Source organism: Symphalangus syndactylus, chromosome 2 (assembly GCF_028878055.3).
Source record: "Symphalangus syndactylus isolate Jambi chromosome 2, NHGRI_mSymSyn1-v2.1_pri, whole genome shotgun sequence".
Lineage (NCBI taxonomy): Eukaryota > Metazoa > Chordata > Mammalia > Primates > Hylobatidae > Symphalangus > Symphalangus syndactylus.
Genome location: NC_072424.2, coordinates 145,461,132 through 145,478,374, shown reverse-complemented (window position 1 = coordinate 145,478,374; position 17,243 = coordinate 145,461,132). Strand labels below are relative to the sequence as shown.

At 44.6% G+C, this 17,243-nt stretch overlaps 1 long non-coding RNA gene across 1 annotated transcript; it reads right to left on the bottom strand.

Annotated features, from left to right (window-relative positions):
- Positions 1-2,561: 2,561 nt before the first annotated feature.
- On the bottom strand, positions 2,562-16,938 carry LOC129463627 (uncharacterized). Its single transcript, XR_008651250.2, has 3 exons — positions 16,577-16,938; positions 15,114-15,256; positions 2,562-3,985 (listed from the first exon to the last, which is right to left on the bottom strand). It is a non-coding gene; the product is annotated as an uncharacterized lncRNA (long non-coding RNA).
- Positions 16,939-17,243: the final 305 nt, after the last annotated feature.

Below are 17,243 nucleotides of genomic sequence, written 5' to 3'. Positions count from 1 at the left end.
TGGGTCACTGCCTAGTGGAGCTGTGAGAAGGTGGCCACTGTCCTCCAGACCCCAGAATGGTAGATCCACTGGCAGCTGCACCATGTGCCTGGAAAAGCTATAGAAACTCAATGCCATCCCATGAAAGCAGCTGGGAGGAGGGCTGTACCATACACAGCCACAAGAGCAGAGCTGCCCAAAGCTGTGGGATCCCACCTCTTGTATTAGTGTGACCTGGATGTGAGACATGAAGTCGAAGGAGATCATTTCAGAGCTTTAAGATTTGACTGCTCCACTGGATTTCAGACTTGCATGGGGCCTGTAGTCCCTTCATTTTGGTCAATTTCTCCCATATAGAATGGGTGTATTTATCCAATGCCTATACCCCCATTTTATCTAGGAAGTAACTAACTTGCTTTTGATTTTAGAGGCTCATAGGCGGAAGGGACTTGCCTTGTCTCAGATGAGATTTTGAACGTGGACTTTTGGGTTAATGCTGAAAGGAATTAAGACTTTAGGGGACCGTTGGGAAAGGATGATTGATTTTGAAATGTGAAAGAGGCATGAGATTTGGGTGGGGTCAGGGGCTGAATGATATGGTTATGCTTTGTGCCTCCACCCAAATCTCACCTTGAATTATAATACCCATAATCCCCATATGTTAAGGGAGAGACCAGGTGAAGGTAATTGAATCATGGGGGTGGTTTCCCCCATGACGTTCTTGTGATAGTGAGTTGTCATGAGATCTGGTGGTCTTATAAGGGGCTTTTCCCCTTCACTCAGCACTTCTCTCTCCTGCCACCATGTGAAGAAGCCCCTTGCTTCCCCTTCATCTTTCACCATGATTGTAAGTTTCCTGAGGCCTCCCTAGTCATGCTGAACTGTGAGTCAACTAAACCTCTTTCCTTTATAATTTACCCAGTCTCCAGCAGTTCTTCACAGCAGTGTGGGAATGGACTCATACCCTTTCCAGGCCCAAGGACTTTCCAGACCTCCCCTTTCCTTCTACCAGTCACCTGCTAATCCTGGGATCCACCCAGTGAATCTTTTTTAATAAAATTACTGCCATGAAGCCAGTACAGAGAGGCAGATATGAGCTGGACGACTGTCAATATCAAGCTTTTCTTTTCTGAGAAACCCGGCGTCATAGCATTGGTTTCTAGCATATCATGCAATGAGCCCCTTTTACTAGATACCAATAGTAGGAAACTTACAGGAAGCAAAAGAGCTAATTTCATGGCACAAAATTATATGAAATAATTTGTCAACTAATTCAGTTTGTTTTGTGTACAACAAAACGAAAAGGTCTTGTCCCTTTGACAATCTCACTTGGAAATCCCGTCTTGTCCTATATAGGGAATGTGAGACTGACATCAAGAAACACAAATCCATCACAAGGTGATGTCAGAAACACACCTGCCAGGAGACAGGAGGCCGTGCTCCCATGGATGAGGGGAGGCAAGGCTGAGCTCACTCTTCCTGTCACTGAGAGTGGAAGTGTGGACAAATTGGCTCGGCAGGAACAGGCCACCATGAGCCAGATGCACTGTAGAACAGCTAGTTAGGGAAATGTTCACTTTAATGGAGCATTAATATTAATAGACAGGCCGGGCACCGTGGTTCACACCTGTAATTCCAGCACTTCGGGAGGCCGAGGCAGGTGGTTCACTTGAGGTTAAGAGTTCGAGACCAGCCTGGCCAACATGGTGAAACCCCATCTCTACTAAAAATACAAAAATTAGCTGGGCACGGTGGTGCACACCTGTAATCCCAGCTACTTGGGAGGCTGAGGCAGGAGCATTGTTTGAGCCCAGGAGGCAGAGTTTGCAGTGAGCCCAGATTGCGCCACTGCACTGCAGCCTGGGCAACAGAGCAAGACTCCATCTCAAAAAAAAAAAAGGTAACAGATGACAGAAATATTCCCTAGAGAAATGAATTCCTCCCTCGCAGAATGGGAGGGGGGAAGTGGCAGCAACAGTTTTCATGTTTTATCCTGAGTGAGTTCATTAACAACTCCTCAGCACTGACTGATCTAAACATCCACTTCTTTATCCAGGGGTGTGCAGAGACAATTTGGTGAATAGCCATTGCTTCAACTACGGGGCTGAAACCAGAACATTCTCTTGCATTTTTAGGAGAGGTTGAATAAACTCTGGGCAGGGGTTCATTCAGTTGGGGTGGGCCCCTTGGGTGGTGAGTTCCCCCCAGTCCAGGGCCGGACCTTCATCCTTCTGGTCTCAGAGCCTGAAAAATGAGCCCTGGAGTGGATTTGCCCCTCAAAGGCAGACTGGCATTAGCCCAACACAGAAGCCTGGTGTGGAGAACTGAACTCCAGAGGAATCCTTTGCACTTGGAGAAATAAAGCAGCCGCTCTTCACGGAAGGCAGCCATCAGAGCACGTCGGGCCAGAACACTGCTGGTTGTGCAATGAATCAGAGCTATGTGGAAAGTTCCATGATTTAAACATTTAGAAATAAGAAACACAATTCTCTCAAACTACGCAAAAGGCGGTGAGAAGAGAACGTAGTGCTTGATCCAGCCCATCTCTCCACGCCCACGCTGATGCCTGCTGCCGCCCTGAGCATCCCTGGCAGTCGACTGTGGCCAGAAGTCCTTTTTTTGTGCTTATTCTAACAATGTCATCCTGCCACATCCTCCCCCAAGTCTCTCCAAAAAGACAAAAACAAATACTCTTCCAAAAAGAAACATCTTGAACCATTAAAAAAAAAATGATCAGCAAGTTGGACGTAAAATGTTGGCACATACTTGCAATTAATTTGCCTGAGGGTTGGGTGACAGTGATGTCAGGCTGGGCAGCATTGACCTTTACAGCAGAGCTGTGCCTGGGTGGCGCCCCTGCCAGGGCAGGCTCAGAAGAGCCTCCTCACCCCCACCCTTTCCGTCCTTCCCTGAGTCCTTCCCTCCAGGTGAGCCTGTGCTCCGGGGTCACTCCAGTGCGCTCGGTTAGGTGACGGCCTAGCCTGGACCTCACACATCCCGGAGCCTGTGTGCCTCTTAGGTTGACGCGGCCTAAAGCTTTTCAGGCCCAGTGTCAGTACGTCCTTGAGTCTGACTTTCAAAGGCTATCCGTTTGAAACCCTGCCCCAAAGAGTTAAAGAAACCAACAACTAGAAGAACTTCTTGAGTTTATGGGATGGCAGATAAAAAAGGAAACAACTTACTGAAACGCGGCCACTCCCTCCACGTATGCAATGAAAGAAGTAGCCGAAATCAGCTAGAACCAAACGACCCACTGGAGTCCGCAGGGAATGTACTTGCTGATGTCACAGCCTGAATTTCCACCACAGGCTTCATGCTCACACCCTCGAGTTTGCACGTGCCACCCTTGAGGCAGCGTGAAGAGCTACGGGCCAGGCCCAGGGACTTGCCACCAGTCACCTGCTAATCCCAGGATCCAGCTCCCGAGCCTTTTCTAATAAACTCACTGCCGTGAAGCCAGCACAGGAAGACAGATCTGAGTGGATTCCTGTCTCCCTGGGAGTCGATTTTCAACAGCAAACTTTTCTTTTCTCAAAAATCCAGTGTCATAGTATTGGCTTCCAGTGCGTCAGATAGGGAGCCCTGTTTGCTCTACAAGGTCCTTGATTTCAGGACTTTCAAACGAGGCTCATCCTACAGGGATGTGGGGCCGTGTTCCCCTGAGTTCCCCCACAGTCTAGGTACTGATGGCAACTACTTGGAGGGGATTTTGGGAGCTGGTGGAAAATGTTTCTGTGTTCAATTTCCACATGAGGACGGAAGTATTATCCTACTGACGAGATGAATTTGTTCTCCTGCTGCTCTTTTGTTCCCTTTTTCTTCCATTTCCCCCAAGCACACAGCGTTGGTGATTTGCAGAAACACCCCTGTGCCAGCCTTACTGCCCCTGGTTCCAGTTCCAGCTCCACCATTCGTGTTAGGGCCTGAGGCAACCTCCTCCACCTCTGTAAGCCTCGTTTCCTCAACACAAAGTGAGAAATAACAGGAGTTTGGTTCTAACATGATTCTGAGGAGTAAATAGAAAAATTGCATGTGAACCACTGTGGACTGGAAAAGTCACAGAATCTATAAATTTAGAAGACAGAGCTTTACTTCTAAAGGAGGGTCGCCCAGCCTGTGGACCAGAAGCAAGGCCTCCAACCAAAACCAAAAAGCGAGCACTTCAGGAGAGGGAAGGAGGAGACAGGAATTCGTGCTGAACAGGCTGGCTGGGTGCACAGACTCACCAGGCTGCAGGAAGAGCCATGGATATTCATGAAGGCGGGGTTGCAAGCGTGTGCAGTTGGCTAACACGTAAGTTACATGAGACCCAGGGAAAACCCAGGCTTCAAAGTCCAAAAATCTCCAAGTCATAGCTTGGCCCCTCATATCTGTGTGATCCCAGGCAAGTTAGTCAACCTCTCCGGACCAGTTTCCTTAGCCGTAAAATCCGGGTGATACCAGCATTGTAGGCTGGTAATCAGGATTTAGATGAAGTGGATAAATACACCAATAAATGAATGAGCGCTCATCAAACTGTAGCTGGTCACTATTATCGGCAAGAGAAATGTGCGGGGCTCACAGGAAAGCTGGCCGCGCAGACCGTTAGCGCAGAGGCATCTTAGAAGCCATGACCCCAGCACGTTCTCCAGAGCATGACTATGGATCGCCTTCCACAAAGGCGCACCTCTAACCATCCTGCCAAGGCGAGGCCCGCTTTGTCCCAGGCACAGGCTAGAGGCCTAAGGCACGTCTCGGTGGAGGGACTTCCCTGGACTTGGGCCGGGGGCATGTGTGGCTCAGGCTGTCATGCCCGTAGGATTTACGTGACGCCAGCTCAAGTCCAGAAATGACTCACCTGCTTGCTGGGCAAATTCTGATTCTGTCCAAGTGGCCTCAGCCCTGATTGCAAGATACCAGTTTTAATCTGCACCTGCCCGTTGAACGGAGACAAAGCGTCGGCCAGGGGCTATTTTAGGGCCTCAACCGGGAGCTATTTTAGGATATCCACCGGGACCCACAGCCCACTGAAACCTGGGTCTCCCTGCAGGCAGGAGGCAGCCCCGTTTGTAGGACTCTTCTTTTGTGAATAGTTTCTCAGCAGGCATTCTGATTACGAAAGAAATCCCTTTAAAAGCAGAAAAAATCACATGCTAGAATTTCTAGGTATTCTCATCAACTCTGCTGGAGCAAATAGTTACAATAATTTACATATATTTAAATAGATTTAAGTTAAATACAGTTTAACAATTTTTAGGATTAGATTGGCCAACTCAGCTTAAAAGGCTGAATAGATGGAAACTATTAACAGTTGAAAATATTCTTAAATAATCGCTTAGCTGCTGTTGGGACTCAGAAGACAATCCCCCAAAATGCAGGCTTCAGCAGCGGCCTCAGAAGCAAACGCTTTCCCCCAACCTTCTCCTGCCCTCCCTGCCTCTCAGCCCCATTCTCCCCTGAGGCACCACAGAAACAAGAATCCCTGTTCCTCCAGGAGAGTCATAGGAACCAGGACCCCTCTCCCCAAAGCCAGCCATAAAACCTGGAAATAGGACTCCCACTTTCCTCCGCCTTTCTCTGTAAAAACTGGCCATGAGGAAATTATCGGACCTACCTTGTTTGACTGCAGGTCATGAGACCCCCGTTCCAGAGAGGGCCCCACCCCACAAAGGGAAGGGATGCTCCCCAGAGAGGCCAGGAGGAACCTGGACAGATGGGCCTTGCCGCCCCCTCGGCCTGCCTGCGTCAGGCCCTGCCGCCCCCTGAGCCCACCTGCGTTAGGTCAGGCCCTTTCTGTCCAGGCACGTTCCTACACGGCCGTCCACACTGCCTCGAGCGCAAGTATAGAGATAGCCAATTCCCCCGTGTCTTTGGGTCTTCAGTCTGAAGGCCTCTGTGTACAAGTTAATCAATGTGTATGCCTGTTCTCCAAGTCACCTGCCTTTTGACAGTTGATTTTCCAGTGAACCTTCAGAGGGTGAAAGGAGAGCTTTCCTTTCACTCCACACCTCAAAAGGTCCTTTTTTCCCCCAGGCCTGTTCTCTAGCTCTGATGCTGGGACTCAGAGGCTCTTTGTTTGACCCAGCAGGGCACGTTCCTCCAGGAGGAGGGAAGCTGGCACCGCACCATCCCCCTGGCCAGGTGGCCCCACAGGTGGTCCTCGCTTCAGCTGTGACTCCTCTCGAGGGTCCCTCCCCTGTCAGTTCAGTGGCAGTGGAGGGGTACATTCTCCCACAGTCAGGGGAAGCTGCTCATCAAAAATTCCCTCTGGCGTCAACCACAGGATATTTATCCACCACAGAAGGGAACAGAAATCAACCCCAGAACTAGGTACTGTGGGGGCCCAGGACGGCCTGACAGAGCTTCGGTGTGGAGGGAGAGTAGGGCAAAGCCCAGAAAAGTTCATAGGTAGAATTCAAATTCGTTGGCGATTAATTGGATGTAAAAGTTAAGAAGAGGAGAAGGTCCAAGCTAATTTTCAAATTGAGACTTCGGGCAAGGGGGAGAATTGTTCTGTGACCAAGCAATAAGCTATAGAAAGAGAAACGGGTTTAGATGGACAGTGGGCCAGGGAGAGGCGAGAAGGGTGATTTCCATTTGTAGGCAACACTGGTTTTGAGCTGCTTAAGGAACATCTGGATGAAGACGCACTGGAAGCCACTGGATTTGTGGATATTGAGCTCAGGAATGAGGCTGACCCAGATATACTGCAAATCTGCTGCACAAATATTTACTACACCGCAGGCCGGCGCTGCATTAGAAACACAAGAGCAGGCAAGCAGACGTTACTCTATGGGTCAGATAAAAGAATAACAACAACCACCGTTTCATTTACAGGGCGCTTATAATCTTCCCCCACTGGGCAGACTGCCTCATTATTTCACGGAAATCCTCCCAGGAACTAGCTGAGGTCCAAGACTGCTTTACAGTCGAGGAGACAGAGAATTGAAGTCATCTGCCCAGCACACAGTGAGTAAGTGGTAGAATGGGAAGCAGGTTCCCGATGGCCTGACCCCAGAGATGTGCACAGCGCTTGTGGTCAGCACCGTTGGATGCTCACGAGGAGTCCAAGCAGACAGAGACCGAAAGCTGCTGAGCTTCTCCACGTGGATCTGCTGTGGCCCCCAGGGGAGGGTCGGGGGGAAAGTTACTTATGGTGTGAAACCATCAGCTTCTCCTGGTTTGCGATTTGAATGGGCCCACAGGTCAGGGCATACTTAGAAAAAGTTGGGCCCGGCATAGTGGCTCACACCTGTAATCCCAGCACTTTGGGAGTCCAAGGCTGGCAGATCACTTAAGGTTAGGAGTTCGAGACCAGCCTGGCCAACATGGCGAAACCCCATCTCTACTAAAAATACAAAAATTAGATGGGCATGGTTGTGCGCATCTGTAGTCCCAGCTACTCGGGAGGCTGAGGCATGAGAATGGCTTCAACCCGTAAGGCAAAGGTTGCAGTGAGCCAAGGTCACGTCACTGCACTCCATCCTGAGCAACAGAGCAAGACTGTCTCAAAAAAAAAAGGAAAGAAAGAAAGAAAGAAAAAAAGAAAAAGAAGAAGTTTGACTGTAAGAAAAGAAGAGTTTGGGGGCAGCATAGATCATAACACTGGACCCCGGGGAGGTTTCTTTCTTTCTTTTAGAGGAAGAGATGCAAGCAGGTGAGAAGAGGAGCAATGGGAAGAGTGAGGGTAGAGACACAGAGGATGTTTGGTGGAGACAATCTGAGAAACTGGGCTCCAGGTGCAGGAGAGAAGGAGGAGCCTGCGTGGGGAAGGAGGCAGGAGGGTGCTGGTGCGCCAAGGGCAGCCGCCGGATGGGGCAGCCAGGCAGGGCTCTGGGCAATGGGGTTATCTTGCTGCCCTCAGTGTATCAAATAGCACTCAGGTTCCCCTAATGACAAAGGACAGATCAAGTTGTGTCAACCTAAAAAGCACACAGAGAGAGGCCCTCTAAAAGCAAACGTATTTATTCGGGGATAGGGCACTGCAATGGGAATAGCATGCCATAGTAAACTATGTGTGTATTCTAAAGGATGAAGGAAGACAGAGTTATTAAAGGAAAAATGAGAAGGATTATATCATTGTTTTGAGAGAATTCTCTTTGGCTACTGGGATCAATAAAAAGAGTGGGGCCAGTCCAAGGTTGAACAGGTACTTGCTGGGCAGATGTGCCTTTTGTGTAAGGTGCAGTGGGCCTTTGTGCAGGCTCGCATCATTCGTAGAGTCTATCGCGATTGTTTTCATGCTTAGGAACCCTCCTCTCATGGCCTTTTCCTGTTTTATTTGTCAGGGTTTTCAACACAAGTGACTCCATTTTAATTCTGGTAACTTTCACATTCCTCGTTTGATCAAGATCTTTCTCTGATCAACCATCCTGCAGTTAGGTTTTGATTTTCCCTCGGTGCCAAGATGGACCTGTCTTGATTTGGTCTGGTCTGCTTCTATATTGGAGGGAGTGATTGGTGACAAGGAGTCAGTGTTGAAATCCATTCAGCCACATTTGAGCAAGAAGGAAGGCCTGGAGGGAGTGGTCCTCAGACTAAGCCTGCTTGGAGTTCAATTATTTTAAGTTGTTATTAAGCTCAATTCCATCTGTTCTGTAGGTGTTGGCTATCAACTCAAAGTGCTGAGCCAGCATCCTTCTGTTAGGAGTTGTGCTTCTGCAGAAATTTGACAAGCAACAGACACAAAATGTAAAAAGGACAATAGAAAGTAAAATTAAGAGTAATCTCTCAAACCCAGGTTATATCATGGTTTTGAGACATGAACATAGGCTGAAAGGCCACCAATTAAATACTTTAAATGACCACCCTTCTGTCAAGTTAAAAAGGCATTAAGACAAGTAAGAGTGTCATTGCAACATAGAGTCTTGTTTCCATAATCTTAGGAAAGGCTATCTATAGTGTGAAACCATCAACTTCTGCTGGTTTGCAAAGTGAATGTCTCTGGTTATGGCATCAGGAGGTTTGGTGAATTTTTTGTTTGACTTATACATTGGGTATCAGACTTGTTCCTTTTTTTTTTTTTTTTTTTTTTTGAGACGGAGTCTCGCTCTGTCACCCAGGCTGGAGTGCAGTGGCGCGATCTCGGCTCACTGCAAGCTCCGCCTCCCGGGTTCACGCCATTCTCCTGCCTCAGCCTCTCCGAGTAGCTGGGACTACAGGCGCCCGCCACCACGCCCGGCTAATTTTTTGTATTTTTAGTAGAGACGGGGTTTCACCGTGGTCTCGATCTCCTGACCTCGTGATCCGCCCGCCTCGGCCTCCCAAAGTGCTGGGATTACAAGCGTGAGCCACGGCGCCCGGCCTTTGTTCCTTAAAATTAATCTAGGTTCAGCTTACAGGACTTCAGGAATGGTTTCCATTTCTAGTACATTTATGGAAAAAAATTGGATTGGAGGAACCTAGAATTTAGGATTTAGTCTAGTCTATAGGTAGAAACAAGAACTCTAAAACAATGCACAGAGCTATCATCTAATAACAGGTATATTGGCAGGTTTTCTCAGAAACGTAACTTCTTCTCTCTACATTAATCACACAGGAATCTCAGACTTTAAAATCTCTTGAGGCTAGAAAGTCAAACTAATACTGACTATAGATTCCACCTACTATCTCGAGGTTCCTGGGCCTGCCAGAAAGTGACAATTTTAGTGACTATAAGATCCTACTAACCCTTATAAACAGGCATTCTATGCACATCCCCAAATGTGATATTTCAGACAAAACCTTGGCAATATAATCAACGTTTTCAATTGTATCCTCTTGTCAAGGGAGAGTGAATTCATATTGAACTTATGCGAATAGCCATATTGCCAAAAAGTAATGAGAATAAGAATACATCCTGACAGTTTCCAATCCTGGCAGAATCAAGTAAGGAAAAAAAGGAAATACTTTCACCTTTGTTCACAAAAGTATGCTTCACCAAGTTACTATAAACTGTGGATAGCTTAAGAGAGAAAATTTCCTTAAGTCTGGAAAACAAAAAAATTTCCAGCAATGTCCCAGAGGAAAGTCATAGAAATATTATCTCCATCAGTTATTCAGCTTATGTGATTAATTCTTGTTCTGCTGGATCTCCATTGGCAGCTTCATGAACCCATCCATTTCCTCATTAACGTTCTAAAAAATCTTCAGTCTATTGATCTTAAAGTCATAAGAAAACTGTAATTAAGAGTACTTGTTAGAGTCTTTTCATGAATCTGACTGCAAATGCTTTCAGACAATAGCCAAAACAGTAACTGTGAATGACAGAGACTTAGAATAGCCATCCTTATAAAGCTGAATGAAAATTTACCATTATCAGAAATTGACAAGAAAACTTGGTTATTTTGTGGCACACAGCATAAAAAACGGAATTAGGACTTGATGATGTACTAGACTTCTCAGAGTGTTGTGCAATTTTGGAACATTCATATCAATAACATACCCATCAATGTAACTGAAGGAATCTCTAGCATCTCTCACCATCTAACAGTGCTTACCGCGTAATTTGCCAAAAAAGCCTAATCGTTTAATATTTCTGCAAGATGAGAGAGACATCTTTTTAGACTCCCTAAGGGCCTGAATGAACAATCTATAATTTTAGGTCAAAACTACTTAATTTAGAATTTTGATACTGGAGAAGCCCATCAAAGATACCAAAAATTTTAAGACATTTGATAAAAACAGAATCACAAGTCATTGTGGAAAATTGTCATTCATTTAACCCGCGTGATAGAGACTTTAATAGCAATACAGAAAGTTACATGGATTTATAAAGAAACCTTAACCCTTTCAAAGCACAGTTTGTCTAAGTAATCAAAAACCTAATAAAGACAACTGAGGAAATCATCTTGATAACATGTAAAGTCTTTGTTTCTTTAGGCATGTTACCAAAAAGTTAAAGAAAATCCTCCCACAATGTGATGGCTTCTCGGAAGCCCATTTTGATAAACTAAAAGTCAAACCTGATGGAAAAGCTACTTGAATTTAATAAGACACAGAAAGAGTGTGTGTCCAAGGTCATTAGTGACCATGGAACATGAACAATGTTGCTGGTATCGTGGGCACGGGAACACCTGGCCTTTAGTAACAGCATGATGAGCTTCCTGTTACACGGAACAATTCAGACGTACTGAGAAAAGCCAGGAGTTCAAGTTGTACTGAATTTATATGCCTTTCTAGGCTTTCAAGACAGAATTTTCAGTGTCAGGTTATAACAGCAGACAAAACCAGAGAAAAAAGTTATAGGAGCTGACAAAAAAATTAAAAGAGAGAGTCACTACCGGAGCCTTCTCAGTGGAGAAAGAGCTGAAGGCAATGGTGCATGGCTGGCGAATCACATACAGCAAGAAACGGCAGAAAGGAAACTTCTGAACATGAACCTGAGAAGCTTCCGGAGAGAAATTCCACCCTGAGAAATAAAATCATTATTCTCAGTGAGGAAAACAGCATTCCTAAGCTGAAGCTAGGGACATTAAATGGATCTCAGAAAAAAAATTGGCAGAAACAGTAACTAAAACAGGAAGAAGCTGCCCTTCAGGAGATGGTTGAAAATGTAAAGAAATAGACTTCAGAATTAGAAATCAAAACCTTTTGCAATATTTACCAAGAGCAGATCAATATTTTTGTTTAAAATCTTGTTGTTCTAACATGGGGGGGGAAATTTTAGCTTTAAACTTCCCCCTCATAAAAAAAAAAAAATTAAGAGGTTATTGGGTAGGAGAAAGGAGAGGGGCAGAAAAGAGAACTATTGGGTACTGGGCTTAATACCTGGGTGATGAAGTAATCTGCACAACAAACCCCTGTTATGTAACCAACCCTTCCATGTACCCCTGAGCCTAAAATACAAGTTAAAAAAAGAGACAGATATTGCTATGTTGCCTAGGCTGGTCAAGTTTTGTATCAGTGTATTTTTAATATCAAATCTCAATCTTTAGATGGACATATAAATAATTTTCTTTTAATTATAGCCAACTTGATTACACACACATTCCTTTCATAAATTTATCCTTCATGAACCATTTGTGACCTGCACAGACCTCCCACTATACACTTAGACTTTCTGCTCTGCACCATACGTCCTCTTTCTTACATAACCAGTTGTTTTACTTTAAGACAAAAATGCACCACTCAAGATTCTTTCTCCTACAAAATTACTCTCTATTTAAACTTTTTTTTACCATAAATACAATTTTATGCTTAAAACTCTTTTCATATCTTTGTCACCTATTTACCAGTTTCTGTCTTGCTTCTATTTTTTCTTTAATCCATACTTTGAAACAACCTTTTTAAATAAGCTCTGAATTAGACAGAATTGCTCTTTTTTCAATAAAAAACACACTTTATGCCTTCCTCATTTTTGTCATTAAAAGTACGTCTTAATTTTTGGCACACTTTGTATATAGAATCATATATATATGCACACACACAACACACACACGTACACACATAAATATATAAATCTAAATTTTAACTCTTAGTAACCTTAATTTTTAGTTAAAACCAAAGCAATTTTGAACAGTCTGTCCAATATTAACATTTTATCTCATCTGAGAATGACCCAGACATTTTATGGGTATCCACAACTTAATTTAACATGACATTAAGACTTTACATGCAAAGCTCATTCATAAATATTTATCCCATTTAAATTTACCTAATTTGTTTATTTTTAATGGTTTACCTATATTACTTATGAAAACTAAGGTATTAGACAAAGCTAATCATTTTACTATTTTCCTAGTAACCGTTTTTTTAGCCTATGAATATAACGTACTTCACCTAAGTAAGAAACTTAAAGTAAAATATATGGATATTTTGGTGATGACTCAGAAGATACAGCCAATTTTCTTAAATCAATAACATTATATTAGCCTTATTTATCAAAGAGTTATACAAACAAATATTATTCTGCTTTTAGGCTGAGTTTATAGTTTTATAACCTTGGTGTCAAACCGTGACACCTTAAGTGAAGACAAATATAAAACTCTCTGACCAGCAACCTCAGGTAAAAATGTGTGCTGACAATTTTAAAAACATTTCTATTTTTATTTTAACAACAATTTTAAAACCAGCTTATTTATCAGTTACTGAAGTCATGTGAACTAAAAGATACTTACGTTAATTACTATATAGTTTAACAACTTCTATGAGCACTTATTTAAGCCAAACTGAATAAATTTTCTTAAGGAATTTTTAGCTGATTATGCCAGATTTTACCATGTAGACGTAATATATAACATCATACACGTGGATACATGTAAGTACACCTAAACACACATGTACACACAAAGATCTTACAGTTTGCATTTTAGGATTTTAGTCATGAGATGGTAAACATACCAACTCATCAGTATAGAAAAGACAGTTAGACCCAAATTATGTTTCCGACAAATTGGGACACCTTCACGTGGCTAAACTTTTTTTTCCCTGACAGATAATCTAATGAAGGTGGTAGACTAACGTTTTGGGTAAAGCAGTTTCCATAGCAGCTTGACTTTTAAAGAAAACTTTGTTCTTTTTTGCCATTTGTTCAGTTTCAAATGAGTTTAGGGTTAAATTTTCAGTGTTTACATGTCTGCTAGGGTCGGCTGAATTATATACAATAAATTCTCCAAGTGGCCTTGGACTAGCAATAAATCTATCTTGTTTTACCAGTCTGGTTTGGTTGACTAGTCTTTGCAGGCAGGGAACCATTTTAGCAGAGTTTTTTTTTACTTTTCTGCCCCTTCATGGCGAGACAAAACAACTTTGATGCCAGACAGAAATATTTTTATATTTTTTCTGTGAACTCAAGATTTTGACCTGTTTGATCTTAGGGCCTAACTTTTATAAAAAATTTCTACTACTTTTTCTTTTGTAATGTCATTCCTTCAATTAACTGTTCCATTACTCTAAGCAATTGTTAGTCAGGCAAACCTAAATTTACATTTCCAAAAGGTGTCTTGGTTGTTGGTTGCCATGGAGGTGTGGTAATTTGTAAAGTCAGTAATTTGAAAGCCTGTTAAGACTTTTTTAAAACCTTGTCTGGCATGTCATAAGCAATGAATTTTATCTCAACATCTGCAGAAGAGTCAGCAAATGCAAAGCAGGAAGAAAAAAATGCGCATATATATATATAGAGAGAGAGAGAAAAGTTAGAAGACTCTACAAGTTAACTCTGTAGCTGTAGCCTGAAGGAAAAATGAGCTAATGAGCTTGGGGAGTTCAAAAGATCCCCATGGCCGGAGCGGTAGCTCACGCCTGTAATCTCAGCATTTTGGGAGGCCAAGGCAGGCAGATCACAAGGTCAGGAGTTCGAGACCAGCCTGGCCAACATGGTGAAACTCTGTCTCTACTAAAAATAGAAAAATGAGCTGGGCATGATGGCACGCACCTGTAATCCCAGCTACTCAGGAGGCAGAGGCAGGCAAATCACCCGAATCCGGGGGGCAGAGGTTGCAGTGAGCCAAGATTGCGGCACTGCACTCCAGCCTGGGCAATACAGCGAGACTCCATCTCAAAAAAAAAAAAAAAAAAAAAAAAGGTCCCCATGATGACCAATGATGTAAACACGTGCGCCGGGAAACGCTTGTAACCATTTGGAATCCCAGAAAGCTTGCTGGCCCTTAGTATTTGAGAATTCCATTTCATTTCTTCAAGAGCCAAGAAAGCCCATAGATCCTGTGGAGCGGTGTCAGGAGCTTGGGCCAGTGTCTTAGACGGCGGCAACTGCCGAGTGGCTTCTAGTGAGCCATCCCACACCCACCGTGAAGAATGTTTGTGTTTGCTCTGGGAAGATTTTTTAGAAACAATCAAGGGAAAAAGAGCCAAATTATTTACAGATGCACAAAACTAAACCAAAATGAGCCAGCGTCAGAGTGCTCACAAAATTCTAACCAGACACTCCGATCCAACAAAACATTACGTTGGGCAGAAAGAGTCCAAAGTCAATCCACCCAAGAAAACAAGAGCCTTGGAGGCAGAAGGTAAAATCCACAGGAAGCATGGCACTCAAACCAGAGGGGCACTGGCCTTTATACCCGAGAGAACTTGCCAAGAAGCCAAAAAGTCCCCCATTATCCCAGAAAGAGTGTGAGCTCTTTTATTTCAGGTGGTCTTATAACCCAACCAAATCCCAGACAGAGTACAAAAGCGTCTACCGAAATGAGGACGGCTCAGCCTGAGAGAGGACTCACCCAGGCAGAAGAGGTGATGGAATCCCCATGGAAACAGAGAGCTCAATGGGGTCCAGTGAGAACTGCACACAGGTCCAAGAACCAGCCATCCTTCTAATCGTGATGTTTCTTCAGCTCCTGCACTGCGCACCACCTTTGTCAGCCTAAAGAACAAACAGAGACAGGCTCTCTAAAAGAAAATGACATTGATTTGGGAAGAGGCATTGCAATGAGAATACATGTGCTATAGTAAACTATGTGCATATTCAGGGAGGTAAAGGAAGACGGAGGTTTTTAAAGGAAAAATGAGGATGGAGGTCACATCATTGTTTTGAGATAATTATTCTTAGCTACAAGAATCAATAATAACAAGGGTGGTGCCAGTCCCGGGTTGGACAGGCAGTTGCTGGGCAGATGTCTGTACTTTTGTGTAAGGTTGAGATGCTCTTGTATGAAGCTGTGGGTTTTGCAGAGTCTTTTGTGACAGTTCCTATTGTCAGGCATTCATACTTAAGAACCCTCCCTTTACAGCCTTTCCTGGCTCTATTTTTCAGGGTTTTAACGTAAGTGACTCCATTTTGATTCTGACAACTTTCACGGGGGAACTGTTTCTGAAGACACAACTTAGTGAGCAGGTCACTTCACGTGTCATCTCTGACCTTTGTCTGTTTAAATCTAAGCAGAACCACATGGGTGATTGGGAGAGACCCTGGGAGTGAATCCAGCTCCGGACTGTCACATCAGAGAAGCCCAAGAGTAAACCCTGTCCAAAGAAGGAGGGACCAGGGTGGCCTGGGCCTCCCTTGCCACACCCCAGGGATTCTGCAGAAAAATTGCAGGCCACAAACACCCCAAAACATGCGAGAATCACCAACACACCACTCAACCCACCTGGAAAATCACCAACACGCCACTCAACCCACGTGGAAAATCACCAACACGCGACTCAACCCACCTGGAAAATCACCAACACGCCACTCAACCCACGTGGAAAATCACCAACACACCACTCATCCCACGTGGAAAATCACCAACACGCCACTCAACCCACGTGGAAAATCACCAACACACCACTCAACCCACCTGGAAAATCACCAACACGCCACTCAACCCACGTGGAAAATCACCAACACGCGACTCAACCCACCTGGAAAATCACCAACACGCCACTCAACCCACGTGGAAAATCACCAACACACCACTCATCCCACGTGGAATTCATTTTCCTGAGACAGAGTGGTTCATGGGGACAGAGGACACACACTGGCCCTGCCGAAGCTTTATTTTTAAGTCAGTGAATCTTAACGTTCACCTGAAGAAAACTTTACATGTACTTCATTAAAGCCGTTAAGCTTTTCCAAAATGAGGATCTTTTTCTTAGCACACATTTCCTCCACCGTGGCGAATATTTTGTAAGTGCACCACACTCTGCCCTCCTGTTCTTCTTCCTCCCAGGCCGTAATGCGAACATCCAGCAATCTCACCTGCTCACATTCATTGCTCAGTGTTGAAAAGTGATAAAGCAATGTGTGATTGCCACCACAGGAGTAACGTGGAGCGGTGTCCTGAGATCCAAGCTACAAAAGGCTACATCGACCTGGGGTGTAGGGAACTCTGCATGGAGAAGCGACGTCTGTGCCAGACTTGGCTCTAGGAAGTCTCTGCTGGAACTCCTTGCTCTGTAATGTAACGGGCAATGCCCCGCATGGGTCGGGTTTCCCGTTTCAGTCCTCGTCCTGTGCCATCTGCTTCAGTGGGTGACACAGCCACATGCTAGCAGTGCAGGCTAAAGCCTGAGCATCAGCCTTGATGAGCGACTCAGGAAGTCCCCCGCTTAATGACTGTATTCAGGAAGCCCCCCGCTTAATGACTGTATTCAGGAAGTCCCCCACTTAATGACTGTATTCAGGAAGTCCCTCGCTTAATGACTGTATTCAGCACTTTCTATGAGCAACCCTTATACAAGCTTTGCAGATACAAAAGCTAAGAATGTCGACAAAATCATCGTCTTCGTAGAGCTTACATTTTCTCACCCCTGTGACTCATCGGTCCCCAGGTCCTCTGGACTTCACTTCCTAGGCCTCCCTCAAATCTGCCCCCACTCTTCAGCTCCAGGGCCACCCTGCAGCCTCCGCAGCAGCTCCCCAGGCC